The sequence below is a fragment of the Salvelinus fontinalis genome, chromosome 6, assembly GCF_029448725.1.
Source record: "Salvelinus fontinalis isolate EN_2023a chromosome 6, ASM2944872v1, whole genome shotgun sequence".
Classification (NCBI taxonomy): Eukaryota; Metazoa; Chordata; class Actinopteri; order Salmoniformes; family Salmonidae; genus Salvelinus; species Salvelinus fontinalis.
The window spans coordinates 41,376,061-41,397,987 of NC_074670.1; positions in this window are offsets into that span (position 1 = coordinate 41,376,061).

Sequence of the window (21,927 nt, forward strand, 5' to 3'; positions counted from 1 at the left end):
GATATCAACCAGATTCCTTTTCCAATGGCTTCCTCAGGGTTTGAACAGTCCTTAGACATAGTTTCAAGCTTTTATTCTGAAAAATGAAAGAGATTTATCAAAACGCGTCAGTGGATAGACGGAGGTCCTTACATTAACTCAGCATTAATAACTAATGCAACCGCTGAAATCCAAATAATTTTTCCACTAACCATCTCAGAATTCTTCAGATGACAGTCCTGTTCGGCCTCGTACTCAATTCTTGCTCGTACAATATGCATATTATTATTACTATTGGATAGAAAACACTCTCTAGTTTCTGAAACTGTTTGAATTATATCTGTGAGTAAAACAGAACTCATTTTGCAGCAAACTTCCGTGCAGGAAGTGAAAAATCTGAAATCGAGGCTCTGTTCCAGGGCCTTCCTATTAATTTGCCTGAAATCTATGGATCTACATGCACTGCATACGCCTTCCACTAGATGTCAACAGGCAGTGAGAGGTGGAATGGGGTGTCTAGCTTGATCTGAGGCCGAACAAGAGCTTTTGGAATGACGTGTCTGGAATTTTCATTGTCTTGGAAGGCGCGAGAAGGAACCCCAGGTTGCGTTCTGAAAAGCTTTCGGTATCGACGTTATATATCTCCGGCTCTGATTTTATTTGATATATGTGATAAAAGATCATAAAGTAGTTATTTTAAACCGAGTTATATCAGTTTATTGAACGTTTAATTGCGATTTTCTGAATTTTATTTTCTTTGCGTCATGTGAAGTTGGGCACGTTTGCACCACATGGCTAGCTTTGGTTCCTAATTCGACAGGGGAAGAGGACATTCTACAACCAAACAACGATTATTCTGGACAAAGGAGCCCTTGTATAACATTCTGATGGAAGCTCATCAAAAGTAGGAACCATTTATGATGTTATTTCGTATTTCTGTTGAAAATGTTTAGTCATATTTTCCGCCCTTATTTTGGGCGCTGTCTCGCTATAACGTAAGCTGTATGTCGTACTAAAGTTATTTTTTTTAAATCTAACATAGCGGTTGCATTAACAACTAGTGTATCTTTCATTTGCTGTACAACATGTATTTTTTAGTAAAGTTTATGATGAGTTATTTGATTAGATTAGGTGACTGTCCAAGATTTCTCCGGACAATTGTGCATTTTGACTACGTATTCACATTGTAAAACCACAATTTGTACCGCTAAATATGCACATTTTCGAACAAAACATGTATGTATTCTGTAATATGATGTTATAGGACTGTCATCTGATGAAGTTTGTCAAAGTTAGTGAATAAATTTATATCTTTTGCTGTTTTTTTGCGATCGCTACCTTTGCGGTGAATGAATGCGGTTGTGTGGTTGGCTATTGTAGTAAGCTAATATAATGCTATATTGTGTTTTTGCTGTAAAACACTTAAAAAATGTGAAATATTGGCTGGATTCACAAGATGTTTGTCTTTCATTTGCTGTACACCATGTATTTTTCATAAATGTTTTATGATGAGTATTTAGGTATTTCACGTTGCTCTCTGTAGTTATTCTAGCTGCTTTGGTGATATTTGTGATTGTAGCTGCAATGTAAAACTATGATTTATACCTGAAATATGCACATTTCTCGAAATAAACATAGATCTATTGTATAACATGTTATAAGACTGTCATCTGATGAAGTTGTTTCTTGGTTAGTGACTAATTCTATCTCTATTTGGGGGTTTTGTGCAAGCTACCTGTGCTGTGAAAGAAATGTCTTTGCTTTTTTGTATTTGGTGGTGAGCTAACATAAATATACGTGGTGTTTTTGCTGTAAAACATCGGACATGTTGGCTGGATTCACAAGATGTTTATCTTTAATTTGCTCTATTGGACTTGTTAACAGTTTTGGAAACTTTTAGAGTATTTTCTATCCAAATCACCAAGTTATATGCATAACATATCTTCTGGGCCTGAGAAGCAGGCAGTTTAATTTGGGCATGCTTTTCCTCCAAAATTCCGAATGCTGCCCCCTACCCTAGAGAAGTTAAAGATTGCTGTACACCAGCGGAACCCATCCAACTTGAAGGAGCTGGAGCAGTTTTGCCTTGAAGAATGGGCAAAAATCCCAGAGGATTTTGTGCGAAGCTTATAGAGACATACCCCAATAGACTTGCAGCTGTAATTGCTGCAAAATGTGGCTCTACAAAGTATTGACTTTGGGGGGATGAAAAGTTGTGCATGCTCAAGTTTTGTTTTTTGTCTTATTTCTTGTTCATTTCACAAGAAAAAAAGTTTTGCATCTTCAAAGTGGTAGGCATATTGTGTAAATCAAATGATACAAACCTCCCAAAAATCCATGTTAATTCCAGGTTGTAAGGCAACAAAGTAGGAAAAATGCCAAGGGGGTGAATACTTTCGCAAGCCACTATACAAACATTGGACTAAAACAAGCTTATATTTTGGGTTTTGAACGGGGTATGACCGTTGAACTAAGATAATGAGGCATGGTTAAAAGTTACATTCTTCAAGAATCAATGGGTAAATATAATTTGTTTATAGGTCCAAAAATGGATGTAGCTACTGCGAATTGCCCCTTTACGGACCGCAAAGACTTACATTTTTTTGCCATCTTCTGTCACATTTTTCCATCCCAGGCAAATTGTCCACTTTGTGTGCAAATTCTTAGGTCATAAACAATTGTCGGATGTCTCGGCTTCTTCAGTGTGACAGGGTGTCACGCCCTGACCATGGTAAGCTGTTTTTTCTCTGTTGGTTGGGGAGTGATAGTGACTTGGGTGGGTCAACGAGGTGTTTTTGTATTTCTATGGTGGCCTGATATGGTTCCCAATCAGAGGCAGCTGTATATCGCTGTCTCTGATTTGGGATCATATTTAGGTAGCCATTTCCTCATTTATGTTTGTGGAATCTTGACTATGTGTAGTTGCCTGTCAGCACAATTTGGTATAGCTTCACGTTTCATTTGTTCATTTTGTTGGTTTGTTCGGTGTCCATTCATTAACCTCTTTGGGCTCAAGGGGCAGTATTGAGTAGCCAGATAAAAGGTGCACATTTCAAAAAGGCCTTGTACTCAATTCTTGCTCGTACAATATGCATATTATTATTACTATTGGATAGAAAACACTCTCTAGTTTCTAAGACCGTTTAAATTATTTCTGAGTGAAACAGAACTCGACTTAGAGCAATTTTCCTGGCTGTTCTGAGACCTGTGTATTAATTTGCCTGTCCTCTATTGGTTGAGATGCACTGCATACGCCTTCCACTGGGTGTCAGCGAATAGGGAGAGTTGAAATGGAGTTTCTACGTAGGTCCCAAAGGTTATAAATTGCTTGGAACCGAAGTGTCCCATCTTTCCACTCTTCGCTCTGACGCAGGGAGGGTCTTGGCATGTCATTTTAGAAGCTCCCGTATTAGCTCCTAGATATATCCGGCTCTATTTTTATTCGATACAGGTGTTGAAGACATCGTAATGTTGTTATTTTAAACCGAATTATATCAGTTTATGTCAGTATATTGCGATTTTCGGGTATTTATTTTCGTGACGTTTTAGGAAGTTGTGTATCTCTGGCCCACATGGCTATTGTTTACTGCTAATTGCAAAGTTGAAGACGACGTTCTCCAACCTAGCAACGATTCTTTTGGACAAAGGACACATTTCCCAAGATTCTGATGGGAGTTCATCGAAAAGTAAGAACTATTTATGCTGATAACTCATTGTTCTGTTGAAAAATGTCAAATGCATAAGACGCCATTTCCTACAGTGTAGCCTTGCGTTATCGCAGCCTGTATTGCGCAGTAAGGTTAATTGAAAAAAATGTAATTCAGCGATTGCATTAAGAACTAATTTGTGTTTCAATTGCTGTCCAACCTGTATTTTTTTTGTCAAGTTTATGAATAGTTTTCGATAAGAAAAGGTGCCTTTACAAGATGGTGCCGGAAAGATTGCTTGACGTTATAGACACTATTCTCATTGTATAAGCACGATTTGTGCCGCTAAATATGCACATTTTCGAACAAACTCTATATGCATTGTGTAATATGATGTTACAGGACTGTCATCTGAAGAATTCTGAGAAGGTTAGTGAAACAATTAATATATTTTGGTGGTTTATACGTTATAGCTATTTTTGCCTTGAATCAATGCTGTTTTTATGTTTGCTATTGTGCTAAGCTAATATAACGCTATATTGTGTTTTCGCTGTAAAACACTTGATAAATCGGAAATATTGTCTGGAATCACAAGATGCCTGTCTTTCAATTGCTGTACACTATGTATTTTTCAGAAATGTTTTATGATGAGTATTTAGTTATTTGGCGTTGGTGTCTGTAATTTTTCTGTCTGCTTTCGGTGCAATTTCTGACTGTAGCTGCAATGTAAACTATGATTTATACCTGAAATATGCACATTTTTCTAACAAAACATATGCTATACAATAAATATGTTATCAGACTGTCATCTGATGAAGTTGTTTCTTGGTTAGTGGCTATTTATATCTTTATTTGGTCGAATTTGTGATAGCTACTGTAAAAATAGTGGTGTCTTTTGCAAACGTGGTTAGCTAATAGATTTACATATTGTGTCTTCGCTGGAAAACATTTTAAAAATCGGACATGTTGGCTTGATTCACAAGATGTGTAACTTTCATCTGGTGTCTTGGACTTGTTAAAACTTCTTGCGAATATAGGGGGTGCTGTTTCGACTTAGCATAAATTGGTCTCCAGATTAAACTGCCTAGTACTCAATTCTTGCTCCTACAATATGCATATTATTATTATTATTGGATAGAAAACTCTAGTTTCTATAGCCGTTGGAATTATGTCTCTGAGTGAAACAGAACTCATTCTACAGCACTTTTCATGACAGGGAGTGAGATTTCAGAAATCTTGGCCCCTGTTCCCAGGTCAGTTGTAATGTCCCTGTGAATGCTATGGGGATACAAACACTGCCTACGCCTTCCTCTAGATGTCAGTAAGTGGTGACAATTTGAATGGAGTCGATTGCGCAATCAGGGCCTGTATAAAAGACCAAAGAGCGGAAGTACTTTTCTTTTCCTCCCTGCGCCTGACGCACGATGGACGTCGGACTGGCCTCCTTCCAAGCTGTTGTTTAGCCAGTAATATATCTCCGGTCATGTTTTTACTCGTTATAGGTGTTAAAAACATGATAAGGTAGTTAATTTAAACCGTTTTATAGCAATTTATATCCGTTTAGTGCGATTTTCTGGCATTTCTTTGTGACGCACCTCCAAGAGTTGGGCACTTTTCCAGTACATGCCGAATGTTAGTGGCCATTTCGACGGGACAAGAGGACATCTTTCGACCAAAAGACGATTAGACCGGAGAAAGGATACATTGCCCAAGATTCTGATGGCAGTTCAGCTAATAGTAAGAACTATTTATGATGATAAATCGTTGTTCTGTCGAAAAATGTTAAACGCATATTCCGCCATTTTCTTTGGGGTAGCTTTGCTTTGGCGCACCCTGTATTGCACAGTAAGGATAATTAAAAAAATGTAATTCAGCGATTGCATTAAGAACTAATTTGTCTTTCAATCGCTGTCCACCCTGTATTTTTTTGTCAAGTTTATGAGTATTTATTCATTAGACTAGATCACTGTCCAATATGGCGCCCGACATTTTCTGACCAGCTTGGCTACTTTTCTCATTGTATAACCACGATTTTTGTGGCTAAATATGCACATTTTCGAACAAACTCTATATGTATGTTGTAATATGATGTTACAGGAGTGTCATCTGAAGAATTCTGAGAAGGTTAGTGAAAGAATTAATACATTTTGGTGGTGATAATGCTATCGCTCTTTTTGCCGTGAATCAATGCTGGGGTAATGTTTGCACATGTGGTATGCTAATATAACGATTTATTGTGTTTTCGCTGTAAGACACTTAGAAAATCTGAAATATTGTCTGTATTCACAGGATCTGTGTCTTTCGATTAGTGTATGCTGTGTATTTTTACGAAATGTTTGATGATTAGTAATTAGGTAAACACGTTGCTCTATGTATTTATTCTAGTCCATTTGTGACGGTGGGTGCAATTGTAAACTATGATATCTACCTGAAATATGCACATTTTTCTAACAAAACCTATCCTATACCATAAATATGTTATCAGACTGTCATCTGATGAGGTTTTTTTCTTGGTTAGTGGCTATCAATATCTTTGTTTGGCCGAATTGGTGATAGCACCTGATGGAGTAAGAAACTGATGGAGTTAGAAAAGTGGTGTCTTTTGCTAACGTGGTTAGCTAATAGATTTACATATTTTGTCTTCCCTGTAAAACATTTTAAAAATCTGAAATGGTGGCTTTATTCACAAGATCTGTATCTTTCATTAGGTGTCTTGGACTTGTGATTTAATGATATTTAGATGCTACTATTTAATTGTGACGCTATGCTAGGCTATGCTACTCAGTGTGGGGGGGTGGGGGGTGATCCCGGACCCGGGGTAGATACTCGTGAAAGGTTAAACGTTGAATAAACTGATTAAACTCGGTTGAAAAAACCTACTTTATGATGTTTTTCTAATTTCTATCAAATAAAAACAGAGCCGGAGATATTAGCCGTGTATACCGAACGCTTATCATAAGAGAACATGGAGGCACTTCCCGCGCCTAGGTAGAGAAAGGAAATTCTGGTCACGTCATTCCAAGAGCTCTTGTTCGACATCAGATCAAGTTAGACACCCCATTCCACCTTCCACTGCTTGTTGACATCTAGTGGAAGGCTTATGCAGTGCATGCATATCCATAAATATTAGGCAATTGAATAGGCAGGCCCTGGAAGAGAGCATCGTTTTCAGATTTTTCACTTCCCTTCTGGAAGTTAGCTGCAAAATAAGTTCTGTTTTACTCACAGATATAATTCAAATAGTTTTAGAAACTTGAGAGTGTTTTCTATCCAATAGTACTAATGCTATGCATATTGTACAATCTAGAATAGAGTACGAGGCCGTTTAAATTGGGCACGATTTTTTCCCAAAGTAAAAACAGCGCCCCCTATTCACAAGAAGTTAACCGTCCATGGCGGACACACCAACTGGCTCAAGGGAAACCCGCGATCCACCGAAAGAAAAGCCATGGACCTGCCTAAGATCTGAAAGAGGGTGTCAGGAGGGTGGTTACGGTGTCCAGAACAGAGACAGATGAATAGAGTGAGACTGGCATTTCTTGAAAACAATTATTATAATTTTTTTTATTTGAGATCCGAGGTAGCTGCCATCTAACTTTAACACCAACATTTACCAGATGAAAACTAATGTAAGCATCCAAACTTGTGTGGGCCGGATGACCATCCAAACCTGTGTGGACCAGATGGAAACTAGACCTGTATGGACTAGTTAATATTTAACTTTCACACATTAACTTCTACCGACTCAGAAACCCGGATCCGGGAGCACCCCCACCTCCCCCACCAGTAAAAAAGCTGAATAGCATAGCTAGCAAGTAAATAGTAGCATCTAAATATCATTCAATCACAAGTCCAAGATACCAGATGAAAGATCCACTTCTTGTGAATCCAGCAATCATTTCTGATTTGTAAAATGTTTTACAGGGAAGACACAATATGTAAATCTATTAGCTAACCACGTTAGCAAAAGACACCATTTTTCTTTGTCCACCATTTTTTCTCTCCACCAGTAGCTATCACCAATTCGGCCAAATAAAGATATTGATCGCCACTAACCAAGAAAAAACCTCATCAGATGACAGTCTGATAAGATATTTATGGTATAGGATAGGTTTTGTTAGAAAAATGTGCATATTTCAGGTAGATATCATAGTTTACAATTGCACCCACCGTCACAAATGGACTAGAATAAATACATAGAGCAACGTGTTTACCTAATTACTAATCATCAAACATTTCGTAAAAATACACAGCATACACTAATCGAAAGACACAGATCCTGTGAATACAGACAATATTTCAGATTTTCTAAGTGTCTTACAGCGAAAACACAATAAATCGTTATATTAGCATACCACATATGCAAACGTTACCAGAGCATTGATTCTAGCCAAAGAGAGCGATAACGTAAACATCGCCAAAATATATACATTTTTTCACTAACCTTCTCAGAATTCTTCAGATGACACTCCTGTAACATCACATTACAACATACATATACAGTTTGTTCGAAAATGTGCATATTTAGCCACCAAAATCATGGTTAGACAATGACAAAAGTTGCCCAGCTGGTCAGACAATGTCGTGCGCCATATTAGACAGTGATCTAGTCGTATACATAAATACTCATAAACGTGACTAAAAAACATAGGGTGGACAGCGATTGATAGACAATTTAATTCTTAATACAATCGCTGATTTACATTTTTTAAATTATCCTTACTTTTCAATACAGTTTGCGCCAAGCGAAGCTACGTCTAAAAAGATGACGTCATAAGCGATTAACATTTCTCGACAGAAACACGATTTATCATAATAAATTGTTCCTACTTTGAGCTGTTCTTCCATCAGAATCTTGGGCAAAGAATCCTTTCTTGGGTCTAATCGTCTTTTGGTCGAAAGCTGTCCTCTTGCCATGTGGAAATGCCAACTGCGTTCGGCATGAACTGGAAACCTGCCCGGCTCTTCAAAAAGTCTCAGAAATAAATGTCCCAAAATGCGCACTAAACGGATATAAATTGCTATAAAACGGTTTAAATTAACTACCTTATGATGTTTTTAACTCCTATAACGAGTAAAAACATGACCTGAGAAATATTACTGGCTCCACTAATGCTTGGAAAAAGAACGGGTCGGTGTCCACCGTGCGTCCGGCGCAGCTGGAAAGGAGTTCCTACCCACACGTGTTTTTGTTTTATAGTGGCTGTGATTGGGCAATCGATACCATTCAAAGCGTCATCACGTAAAGGCATCCAGGGGAATGTAAGCAGTGTCCGTATCCTTATAGCGTTCACAGTGGCCTTTAAACTGACTCCAGATCAGGGGCCAAAATGTGTGAAATCTGACTCCATGTCAGGGAAATTGCTGTAGAATGAGTTCTGTTCCACTCAGTGACAAAATTCCAACGGCTATAGAAACTAGAGACTGTTTTCTATCCAATAATAGTAATAATATGTATATTGTACGATAAAGTAGGAGAGTAGGAAGCCGTTTAATCTGTAATGCAAATATGCTAATGAGTAAACAGCACCCCCTGTAGTCGCAAGAAGTTAATGCAACCGCCGTGTTAGATTTTTTAAAATAACTTTACCATTACAAATAGCTTACGTTATAGCGAGACAGCGCACGCAAAAAGGGCGAATAATAGGACTCAACATTTTCCACAGAAATACGAAATAACATCATAAATTGTTCCTACTTTTGCTGAGCTTCCATCAGAAACTTGTACAAGGAGTCTTTTGTCCAGAATAAATCGTTGTTTGGTTTTTAATGTCCTTCTCTCCTGTCGAATTCGCTCCATAAGCCTAGCCAAAGTTGATGACGTTCCCAATTTCTCTCGACGCAGAGAACGGAAAACTCCAAAAGTCCCATTAACTTCTTGCGACTACAGGGGGTGCTGTTTACTCATTAGCATATTTGCATTACAGATTAAACGGCTTCCTACTAAATTCTTTATCGTACAATATGCATATTATTACTAATATTGGATAGAAAACAGTCTCTAGTTTCTATAGGCGTTGGAATTTTGTCTCTAATTGGAACAGAACTCATTCTACAGCAATTTCCCTGACATGGAGTCAGATTTCACACATTTTGGCCCCTGATCTGGAGTCAGTTTAAAGGCCACTGTGAACGCTATAAGGATACGGACACTGCTTACATTCCCCTGGATGCCTTTACGTGATGACGATTTGAATGGTATCGATTGCGCAATCACAGCCCCTATAAAACAAAAACACGTGTAGGTAGGCACTCCTTTCCTGCTGCGTCGGACGCACGGTGTACACCGACCCGTTCTTTTTCCAAGCATTAGTGTAGCCAGTTATATTTCTCCGGTCATGTTTCTACTCGTTATAGGAGTTAAAAACATCATAAGGTAGTTAATTTAAACCGTTTTATAGCAATTTATATCCGTTTAGTGCGCATTTTGGGACATTTATTTCTGAGACACTGAATCTCTGGGCACGGTTCCAGTTCATGCCGAACGCAATGGGCATTTCTACATGGCAAGAGGACAGCTTTCCACCAAAAGACGATTAGACCCAAGAAAGGATTCTTTGCCCAAGATTCTGATGGAAGAACAGCTCAAAGTAGGAACAATTTATTATGATAAATCGTGTTTCTGTCGAGAAATGTTAATCGCTTATGACGTCATCTTTTTAGACGTAGCTTCGCTTGGCGCAAACTGTATTGAAAAGTAAGGATAATTAAAAAAATGTAAATCAGCGATTGTATTAAGAATTAAATTGTCTATCAATCGCTGTCCACCCTATATTTTTTAGTCACGTTTATGAGTATTTATGTAAACGACTAGATCACTGTCTAATATGGCGCACGACATTGTCTGACCAGCTGGGCAACTTTTGTCATTGTCTAACCATGATTTTGGTGGCTAAATATGCACATTTTCGAACAAACTGTATATGTATGTTGTAATGTGATGTTACAGGAGTGTCATCTGAAGAATTCTGAGAAGGTTAGTGAAAAAATTAATATATTTTGGCGATGTTTACGTTATCGCTCTCTTTGGCTAGAATCAATGCTCTGGTAACGTTTGCATATGTGGTATGCTAATATAACGATTTATTGTGTTTTCGCTGTAAGACACTTAGAAAATCTGAAATATTGTCTGTATTCACAGGATCTGTGTCTTTCGATTAGTGTATGCTGTGTATTTTTACGAAATGTTTGATGATTAGTAATTAGGTAAACACGTTGCTCTATGTATTTATTCTAGTCCATTTGTGACGGTGGGTGCAATTGTAAACTATGATATCTACCTGAAATATGCACATTTTTCTAACAAAACCTATCCTATACCATAAATATGTTATCAGACTGTCATCTGATGAGGTTTTTTTCTTGGTTAGTGGCTATCAATATCTTTGTTTGGCCGAATTGGTGATAGCACCTGATGGAGTAAGAAACTGATGGAGTTAGAAAAGTGGTGTCTTTTGCTAACGTGGTTAGCTAATAGATTTACATATTTTGTCTTCCCTGTAAAACATTTTAAAAATCTGAAATGGTGGCTTTATTCACAAGATCTGTATCTTTCATTAGGTGTCTTGGACTTGTGATTTAATGATATTTAGATGCTACTATTTAATTGTGACGCTATGCTAGGCTATGCTACTCAGTGTGGGGGGGGGGTGGGGGGTGCTCCCGGACCTGGGGTAGATACTCGTGAAAGGTTAAGAACTAGTGTATCTTTCATTTGCTGTCCAACATGTATTTTTTAGTAAAGTTTATGATGAGTTCTTTGGTCAGATTAGGTGAGTGTCCAAAATATCTCCGGACAATTTGTTATATCGATGCTACATATTCACAATGTATAACCACGGTTTGCAGCTCTAAATATGCACATTTTCGAACAAAACATAAGTGTATTGTATAACCTGATGTTATGAGACTGTCATCTGATGAAGTTGGTCAAGGTTAGTGATTCATTTTTTATCTTTTGCTGGTTTTTGTGATCGCTACCTTTTGCTGCTAATAAATGCATTTGTGTGTTTGGCTATTGTGGTAAGCTAATATAATGCTATATTGTGTTTTCGCTGTAAAACACTTAAAAAAATCAGAAACATTGGCTGGATTCACAAGATGTTTATCTTTCATTTGCTGTACACCATGTATTTTTCATAAATGTTTTATGATGAGTATTTAGGTATTTCACGTTGCTCTCTGTAATTATTCTGGCTGCTTTGGTGATATTTCTGATGGAAGCTGCAATGTAAAACTATGATTTATACCTCAAATATGCACATCTCTGTCGCGTTAGGCTAGGCTATGCTAGTCAGCTTTTTTGATGAGGAGGATCCCGGATCCGGGAGAGAGAAGCGGTAGAGGTTAACTTCTTGAAGCACGGATCCCATTAGCGGGATCATTTTCGTAAACAACCGCTGAATTGCAGAGCGCCAAATAAAAATAAAAAACAAAAAATATTTATAATCAGTAAATCACAAGTTAAATATACCAAAACACAGCTTATCTTGTTGTTAATCCAAGCGTTTGCGAGTTTATCAATTACTAGACAAAACAGTAAGAACAGCTAGCCGCAAATTAGCTTGGTCACGAAAGTCAGAAAATAAATAAAATGAATCGCTTAACTTTGATGATCTTCGGATGTTTGCACTCACGAGACTCCCAGTTACACAATAAATGTTCTTTTTGTTCGATAAAGATTATTTTTATCACCAAAAACCGCCATTTGGTTTGCGCGTTGTGTTCAGAAAACCACAGGCTCGTGCCGGTCCTGAAGGGAAGACGAGTGCAGACGAAAATTCCAAAAGGTATCCGTAATGTTTGTAGAAACATGTCAAACGTTTTTTATAATCAATCCTCAGGTGGTTTTTAACATACATAATCGATAATATTTCAACCGGATGGTAAACTTTTCAATACTACAGAGAAAGAAAATGTCGAGCTATAACTCTTGGGCGCATGAACTAATCAAAGGACACCTGACGCGTTTTGATAAATCTCGCTAATTTTTCAAAATAAAAGCTTGAAACGATGTCTAAAGCCTGGTCACAGCCCGAGGAAGCCATTGGAAAAGGAATCTGGTTGATACCCATTTAAATGGAGGAGGGGCAGGCAATGGAACAGGCGTTTTTCCAAATAAAAGGAACTTCCGGGTTGGATTTCCTCAGGTTTTCGCCTGCAAAATCAGTTCTGTTATACTCGCAGACAATATTTTGACAGTTTTGAAACTTTAGTGTTTTCTATCCTAATCTGTCAATTATATGCATATTCTAGCATCTGGGCCTGAGAAATAGTCCATTTACCTTGGGAACGTTATTTTTCCAAACATAAAAATAGTGCCTCCTAGCTGAAAGAGGATAAACCCAGGTCATGAAGAGCCGTCAGTAGATGGAGTTTGATGTCCCATCTGGGTCGCCAGATATTGTGGTGGAAATTCTAACCAAGTGAGAGAGACTTTGTTATTTCTTCAAACAATTATCTTTATTCAATATCGATGAATTATTGTAATAATGAAACCATCGACCCCACACTCCAAAGTGTGTGTATCCAAGAACTTAACTGATAATGAAAAAACAGACCATTTATATAGGACCTAAAAATGCTTAATCACGGCTGGTTCCACTCTTCCGAAGACACCTTGGTACATCTCTTGGTTATCTGCACGGGATGTTGTTTTACCCCCATCCGGCTTAGTTTCCCAAATGCCAGGAAGATAAGACAATGAGCGATTGTTCTAAATTCTTCCAGGCTATCTCTATCTCGGCTCACACACACCACATCTTGTCTATGGAATGTCGGCTGTAGGTTTTTATCACCAAGTCATTGTCAGCTCAAGCTATCTCTGGCAAAACCCATTTTCCTTGACCATCCGCCCAGACTAACTGCATGAAGCTAGAGTGGAAACCATCCCTTAGAGAAACACAGAATTTAACAGAACAGAAATGTCTTACTATTCATTAACTTCTTATGGCTGAAGGGGCAGTATTGAGTAGCTTGGATGAAAGGTGCACAGAGGTGCCCATATTAAACTATTGTTCTGAGCTCCGTCTCAGATTATTGCATGGTTTATTTTTCCGTAAAGTTTTTTTGAAATCTGACACAGCGGAAGTATATCTATAATTCCATGTGTATAACTTGTATTATCATCTACATTTATGATGAGTATATCTGTTGAAACGATGAGGCTATGCAAAGTCACTTGATGTTTTTGCAACTAGTGAATCTAACGCATCAATGTAAACTCAGATTGATTAAGTTCATATTTATATAAAACAAACAAAACATGCATGTATTGTGTAACATGAAGTCCTATGAGTGTCATCTGATGAAGATAATCAAAGGTTAGTGATTCATTTTCTCTATTTCTGTTTTTTGTGAAAGCTATATTTTGCTGGAAAAATGGCTGTGCTTAATGTGGTTTTGTGGTGACCTAACATAATCGTTTGTAGTGCTTTCGCTGATAAACATATTTGAAATTGGACACTTTGGTGGGATTAACAACAAGATTACCTTTAAAATGATATAGGACAAATCTATGTTTGAGGAATTTTAATTATGAGATTTCTGCTTTTTGAATTTGGCGCCCTGCACCTTCACTCGCTGTAGTCATATCATCCCGGTAGCGGGATGGCAGCCATAAAAGGTTTTAAGTATATAATCATTAACGATTAATATCAAACAAATCAGGCAAATACGTAATTTTCTCTCACAGTTTCCCAAGAAATGATCACAAATATGATGTGAGACAGACAGATCCTAACATTCATTCAAACCCACGGCACCTTCTCCTTGCACTCATTAGTGGCATGGCTTACTTAAAACTTCTTGAGAATACAGGGGGTGCTGTTTTCACATTAGCATAATTGCCTCTACAGATAAAACTGCCTCTTATTCAATTATTGCTGTTACTATATGCATATAACCATATGCCATTGGATAGAAAACAAGCTATGGTTTCTAAAACCGTTCCAATTTTGTCTCTGAGTCAAACACAGGTCATTTCACAGCACTTTCCCTGAGCCAGAAAAAGATTGCAAGATGTGTATGCTCGCTTCAAAGCTCTGCCTATATATGGTCACGCGACCTATGACCCGAAACACACTTCCTTCTTCTTCCTCTGGGTGTCTGGAAGACGTCAGAGGAGAAATTTTTTGTTTATCTTGTACTGACGTGAAATAAGACCTATTTCTTTAGCGTGACCGACAACTTCCGGTTTCCTGAGATGCGCGTTTAGAGAAGCCATTGACTTTTGTTATGCTGACGTTACGGATGAAAACTATCTCCGTGTCAAAGTTTGTTTGATACATGTGACCATATCACCGTAATGTATGTTTTTTCAATATAGTTTAATCAGATTATTAGAATTTTTTCGGGAGTTTTGCCGTGTTCCGTTCTTTGAGTTTTTTAACTTTGGACAGAGCCGTGCTAGTCGACCAGTACCCAGGCTAAATGAAGAGGGGAGGTTGCCATTGTGAATGGATTGAACGACTCATCAGGACTAAGGACACCTTGATCAACATTCTGATGAAAGACCAGCAATAGTAAGACCCAATTTACGATGTTATTTCATATATCTGTCGTGCATGTGAACTGGTCGCGCGCGTCCAGCTGGTTCTGGCTGGCCTGGTTATGCTAATTAGCGCTACATTTTGTTTTCGCTATAAAACATTTAAAAAATCTGAAATATTGTTTGGATTCACCAGATGTTGGGCTTTCAATGTCTGTACGCTGTGTATTTTTTCTGAAATGTTTTAAGACAAGTAATTAGTTATATAACGTTGGTCTCTGTAATTGTTCTAGCTGCATCAGCACTATATCAGATTGCAGCTGCAATGTAGAACTGTGATTTATACCTGAAAAATGCACATTTAAAAAAAAAAAACTATGCTATACCATAAATATGTTATCAGACTGTCATCTTAAGAATTTTTTTGTTGGTTTGTGGCTATCAATATCTTAGTTTAGCCGAATTGGTGATAGCACCTGATGGAGTAAGAAACTGTTGGAGTAAGAAAATGGTGTCATTTTGCTAACGTGTTTAGCTAATAGATTTACATATTGTGTCTTCCCTGTAAAACATTTAAAAAATCTGAAATGGTGGTTTTATTCACAAGATCTGTGTCTTTCATTGGGTGTCTTGGACTTGTGATTTAATGATATTTAGATGCTACTATTTAATTGTGACGCTATGCTAGCGATGCTAATCAGTGTGGGGGGTGTGGGGGGTGCTCCCGGATCCGGGTTAGGTACTCTGTAGAGGTTAAACACCCCAGCAGAACTTTCCTAAATCCCTGTGGCCCTAAGACCGCACGTCTACAGTGACAAAGCTCAGGGTGAGGGACTGTGAATCACAGACGGACAAAAGACGCAACAGACAATCACGTAGGCTAAATGACAGTGTATCAGTTTGATTGACTGGACTTAATAATCACAGTGCAGTCCTGCCGCATCTGGATTCTGATAAAGAATCATTACGAAATAATCTCTTTTCCCATACTTTTTTTGTACCATTGTTTGTTCTTAACCTGTCTAGGATCAGCGTGGCGCTAGCGGCACACCCCCCCCCCCCCACTGAAAAACCAGTGCCGCGAAATTCAAAAAAAATATTTTTTTAAAATATTTAACTTTCACACATTAAAGTCCAATACAGCTAATGAAAGACACAGATCTTATGAATCCAGTCAACATTTCCGATTTTTAAAATGTTTTACAGGGAAGACACAATATGTAAAGATGTACATCTATTACCTAAAAACACATTAGCATAATCCACCATCTTTTATTTGTCCACCAACACCAGTAGCCATCACCAATTCGGCTAAACTAAGATATTTATAGCCCCTAACCAACAAAAAAACTCATTAGATGACAGTCTGATAACATATTTATGGTATGGGATAGGTTTTGTTAGAAAAAAGTGCATATTTCAGGTATATGGCATAGTTTACAATTGCACCCACCATCACAAATGGACTAGAATAATTACAATGAGCAACGTGTTTACCTAACTACTAATCATCAAACATTTCGTAAAAATACACAGCATACACGAATCGAAAGACACAGATCCTGTGAATACAGACAATATTTCAGATTTTCTAAGTGTCTTACAGCGAAAACACAAGAAATCGTTATATTAGCTTAGCACATAGCAATTAGCAGCCCAGCATTGATTCTAGCCAAAGTGAGCGATAAAAGTCAACATCGCCAAAAGATATTAATTTTTTCACTAACCTTCTCAGAATTCTTCCGATGACACTCCTGTAACATCACATTACAACATGCATATACAGTTTGATCGAAAATGTTTATATTTAGCCACCAAAATCATGGTTAGACAATGTGAAATGTAACTCGGCTGGTCAGAATTTGTCCTTGCGCCACTTAGACAGTGATCTACTCTTATACATAAATACTCATAAACGTGACTAAAAAATATAGGGTGGACAGGGATTGATAGACAATTTAATTCTTAATACAATTGCGTTATTACATTTTTTAATTTATCCTTACTTTTCAATACAGTTTGCGCCAAGCGAAGCTACGTCAAAAAACATGGCGTCCTAAGCCACTAAAATGTTTCGACAGAAACACGATTTATCATAATAAAAATGTCCTACCTTGAGCTGTTCTTCCATCAGTATCTTGGGCAAAGGATCCTTTCTTGGGAGAAATCGTCTTTTGGTGGAAAGCTGTCCTCTTGCCATGTGGAAATGTCAACTACGTTCGGGATGAACTGAAAAGCGTGCCCAACTTTTCACATCGTTGCAAAAATAAATGTCCCAAAATCGCACTAAACGGATATAAATTGCTATAAAACGCTTTAAATTAACTACTTTGTGATGTTTGTAACTCCTATAACGAGTGAAAAGATGACCGGAGAAATATAACAGGCTAAACTAACGCTTGGAACAGGAGAGGGTCGGTGTCTTCCACGCGCGTTACGCAGCAAGAAAAGACTTGCTAGCTAAAGGTTTTTTTCATTTGTAGGGCCTGTGAACGAGCAATCGAGCCCGTTGGAATCGTCATCACGTAAAGGCATCCAGGGGAAGACGTAAGAAGTGTCCGTATAGTCATAGCAACGACAGTGCCCTTTTAACTGACTTCAGAAAAGTGCCCAACATTTCTCAAATCTGACTCCATGTCAGGGAAATTGCTGTAGAATGGGCTCTGTTCCACTTAGAGACAAAATTTCAACTCCTATAGAAACTATAGACTGTTTTCTATCCAATAATAATAATAATATGCATATTGTACGATCAAGGATTTTGTGGGAAGCCGTTTAAAAAATTAGCCACATTAGCATAAATAGTCTAAACAGCGCCCCCATCCCCAACAGGTTAATGACGAGAGAGAGAGAGAATTCTTGACTCTTTGTGTATGTAATATAAATATATATTCTTAATGTGTCCACAATGGAAGTCATTGACTCCTGTGGTGAATAAGTTCAAAGTAAAAACCCGTTAATTCCTCTGAGGTTTGCTATCACCTCTTGAGAGCGTTAACCCAACAATATCCCTTTGATGGACCCCATACAGTAAGAAATGTACCTAGTATTCCTGAGCAAGGAAACACAGCAAGCATATTAACTTCTTGATGATAGGGTGCAGAATTTTCACTTAGGGAAAAATAGTGTGCGCAATTTCAACTTCGTGCTACTCATCCCCAGAATATAAGATATGCATATAATTAGTAGATTTGGATAGAAAACACTCTGAAGTTTCTAAAACTGTTTGAATCATATCTGTAAGTATAACAGAACTTATATAGCAGTCAAAACCCTGAGGACTAACTTTTTTATTGTTAAGTTCCTCTATGTTCAATGGATTGTTTTGGGCAAACCAGAATTCTAATCAGTAAATGCGCAGTTTCTACTGCTTCCACTGGATGTCGCCATTGTATGGAAAATGGTTAAGTTTTTTTCTTAGTGAGGTGAACAAGATATTGACCCGGAAGTGGAGGGACGTCGTTTGTTTATGTTTGAGATTTGGGCAAGACGTGAAATGTTCCGTGAGTTTGTTGATATCCTGTATTGAAAACAGATTGACCTGTCTTCAATTTGATCGATTATTAACGTTTACAAATACCTTAAGCTGTATTACTAAAGTACTTTGAAATGTTTTGGCAAAGTTTAGAGGTAATTTTTTTTAGATATTGTGTCGTGATTTTGTTCAAATTGAACGCTGTTTTTCCTGGTACAACGGCGCCAAATAAATGGACAATTTGGATATATATGGATGGAATTAATCGAACAAAAGGACCATTTGTGATGTTTATGGGACATATTGGAGTGCCAACAAAAGAATCTCGTCAAAGGTAATGCATGTTTTATATTTTATATTAGCGTTTTGAGTAGCGCTAGCATGGTTGAAATAGCCCAATGTAAACAAGAGTGTAGCCTATCATCAGATAATAGCATCTTATGCTTTCGCCGAAAAGCCTTTTTGAAATCTGACATGTTGGCTGGATTCACAACGAGTGTAGCTTTAATTTGATATCTTATGTGTGATTTAATCAAGTTTAATTTTATATAATTTTTTTGAATTTGGCGCTCTACATTTTGACATGGCTGTTGGGACGCAAGCGTCCCATCTATCCCAGAGAGGTTAAACTTGCTGCCTCACGCTCACTGAGTATTTGCCATGCATTACCTCAGCTAACATCAGCATCACTAATTACCCCCTACTGCAACCACATCCCCATGTGGATCATAAATTTGTTAGTGGTAATTAAAACAGGCCATTCAGATTTAATCCAAGTGACTCCCATTTCCAAATAGAGCCAAGTGTGAAATATAAAATGCCTATGGTTCTCAAATCAACTTGTTCTTGGTTTTTAATAGTCTGACTGACTAGCCTGTATGGGTGTTTTAACATCAAAATCTCATATTTGTCTTTCAAAAAACATTTCCCCTGTCAATTAAAGCAGTATGAATATACATTGAGAACAGTGGTGGTCAGTGCCGTTTATGATGAGGGAGGACAACATTGTTTTCATGAGCATATCCTTATTTCTATTACAGCATGTTGGATGACTGTCATTCATATTCCATTCACCCAGTTCAATGTAACATTGATAGGTGTAGGCTATTACATGATACTCAAATTTTCCACATGCCCATTATAAGGTTGCTACAACCTAGCCTATGAATGAAAATTTACAATGTAGGTGCACACAGGTCGAGAGAAACATTTGAGATGGCAGACAGTGACACATGGACAGACAGTGACATATATAATGCCGCCTTGCACACTCTTGCCTGCATCAGCTTATCTAGGGTGTAATCATTAGTCCAACAGTTTCTAATGGACAAATTCAGGCATTTTTATCCCTGTTTCTTTTGCTAAAATTTAAGAAAAGTTAACAGAATCAGAGTTCCAGTGTTGCGTTGGAAGGTCATAGCCAGCTAGCTAACATAGCTTCCCTCTGTTTGAGTGGGGTGTTTGAGTAACTAAACTAGCCAGCTACATTTGCTAACTAAGTAAGTGAAACTGAAAGTGAAAAAAAAGAATCTCTTTCTTGTTCCCTCGCTCTCTTGCTTCTCCTTCATTTTTGAAGAAATTAATATGTTGAAAACTGTTCAACTATTTTCTATATCTCTCTTTGAGTCAACTGCTCACCACATTTTATGCACTGCAGTGCTAGCTAGCTGTAGCTTATGCTTTCAGTACTAGATTCATTCTCTGATCCTTTGATTGGGTGGACAACATGTCACTTCATGCTGCAAGAGCTTTGATAGGTTTGAGCATGTACTCCAGAAGTTGTCATAATTACTATGTAGTCTATGGAAGGGGGTGAGAACCAAGATCCTCCTAGGTTTTGCATTGAAGTCAATGTACCAAGAGGAGGACGGAAGCTAGTTGTCCTCCGGCTACACCATGTGCTCACCTTTAGAGTGCTGTTTGGCTACTGTAGACTTTCATTGCAAAACAGTGTGTTTTAATCAATTATTTGGTGATGTGAATATATTTAGTATAGTTTTATCTAAAAAGTATGACTTTTTCAATTTTGTCCTCCATGTTTTACAATTTTTATTTTTATGAAATTCACCGAAGAGGATGGTCCTCCCCTTCCTCCTCTGAGGAGCCTCCACTGACTGAGTATACAAAAAATTAAAACATATTTTATTTCCATGACATAGACTGACCAGGTGAATCCAGGTGAAAACTATGATCCTTTATTGATGTCACTTGTTTAACACTTCAATCCATGTAAATGAAGCAGAAGAGTAAGGTTAAGGATTTTTAAGACTTTGGAATAGGGGGCAGCATTTTCACTTTTGGATGAATAGCGTGCCCGGAGTAAACTGCCTCCTACTCAGTCCCAGATGCTAATATATGCATATTATTATTAGTGTTGGATAGAAAACACTCTAAAGTTTCTAAAACTGTTTGAATGATGTCTGTGAGTATAACAGAACTCATATGGCAGTCAAAAACCTGAGAAAAAATCCAACCAGAAAATCGTCGTTTTTCAACTCATTCCCTATCGAATACTCAGTGGGATATGGGTTATTTTGCACTTCCTAAGGCTTCCACTAGATGTCAACCATCTTCAGAACGTTGTTTCAGGCTTCTACCGTGAAGGGGGGCCGGATGAGAGATGTTTGAGTAAGGCGTCTGGCAGCAGCCTCGTTCTCTGTCAGGTGCGTTCACATGAGAGGTAGCTCTCGTTCCATTGCTTTTCTACAGACAATGGAATTCTCCTGTTGGAACATTTTTGAACATTTATGGTAAAAAAATCCTAAAGATTGATTCTATACTTAGTTTGACAAGTTTCTTCGACCTGTAATATAACTTTTGAACTTTTCGTCCGACTGGACCTGAACGGCGTTTGGATTTGTTTACCAAACGCCCTAACAAAAGAAGCTATTTGGACATAAATGATGAATATTATCGAACAAAACAAACATTTATGGTGGAACTGCGATTCCTGGGAGTGCATTCTGATGAAGATCATCAAAGGTAAGTGAATATTTATAATGGTATTTTTGACTAATGTTGACTGCGCAACATGGCCGCTATTTCTTTTGGCTGGTTTGGGCTCTGAGCGCCGTACTCAGATTATGCTTTTTCCGTAAAGTTTTTTTGAAATTTGGCACAGCGGTTGCATTAACCTGGGTCAAACGTTTCGGGTAGCCTTCCACAAGCTTCCCACAATTAGTTGGGTGAATTTTGGCCCATTCCTCCTGACAGATCTGGAGTAACTGAATCAGGTTTGTAGACCTCCTTGCTCGCACACCCTTTTTCAGTTCTGCCCACACACTTTCTATAGGATTGAGGTCAAGGCTTTGTGAGGGCCACACCAAAACCTTGACTTC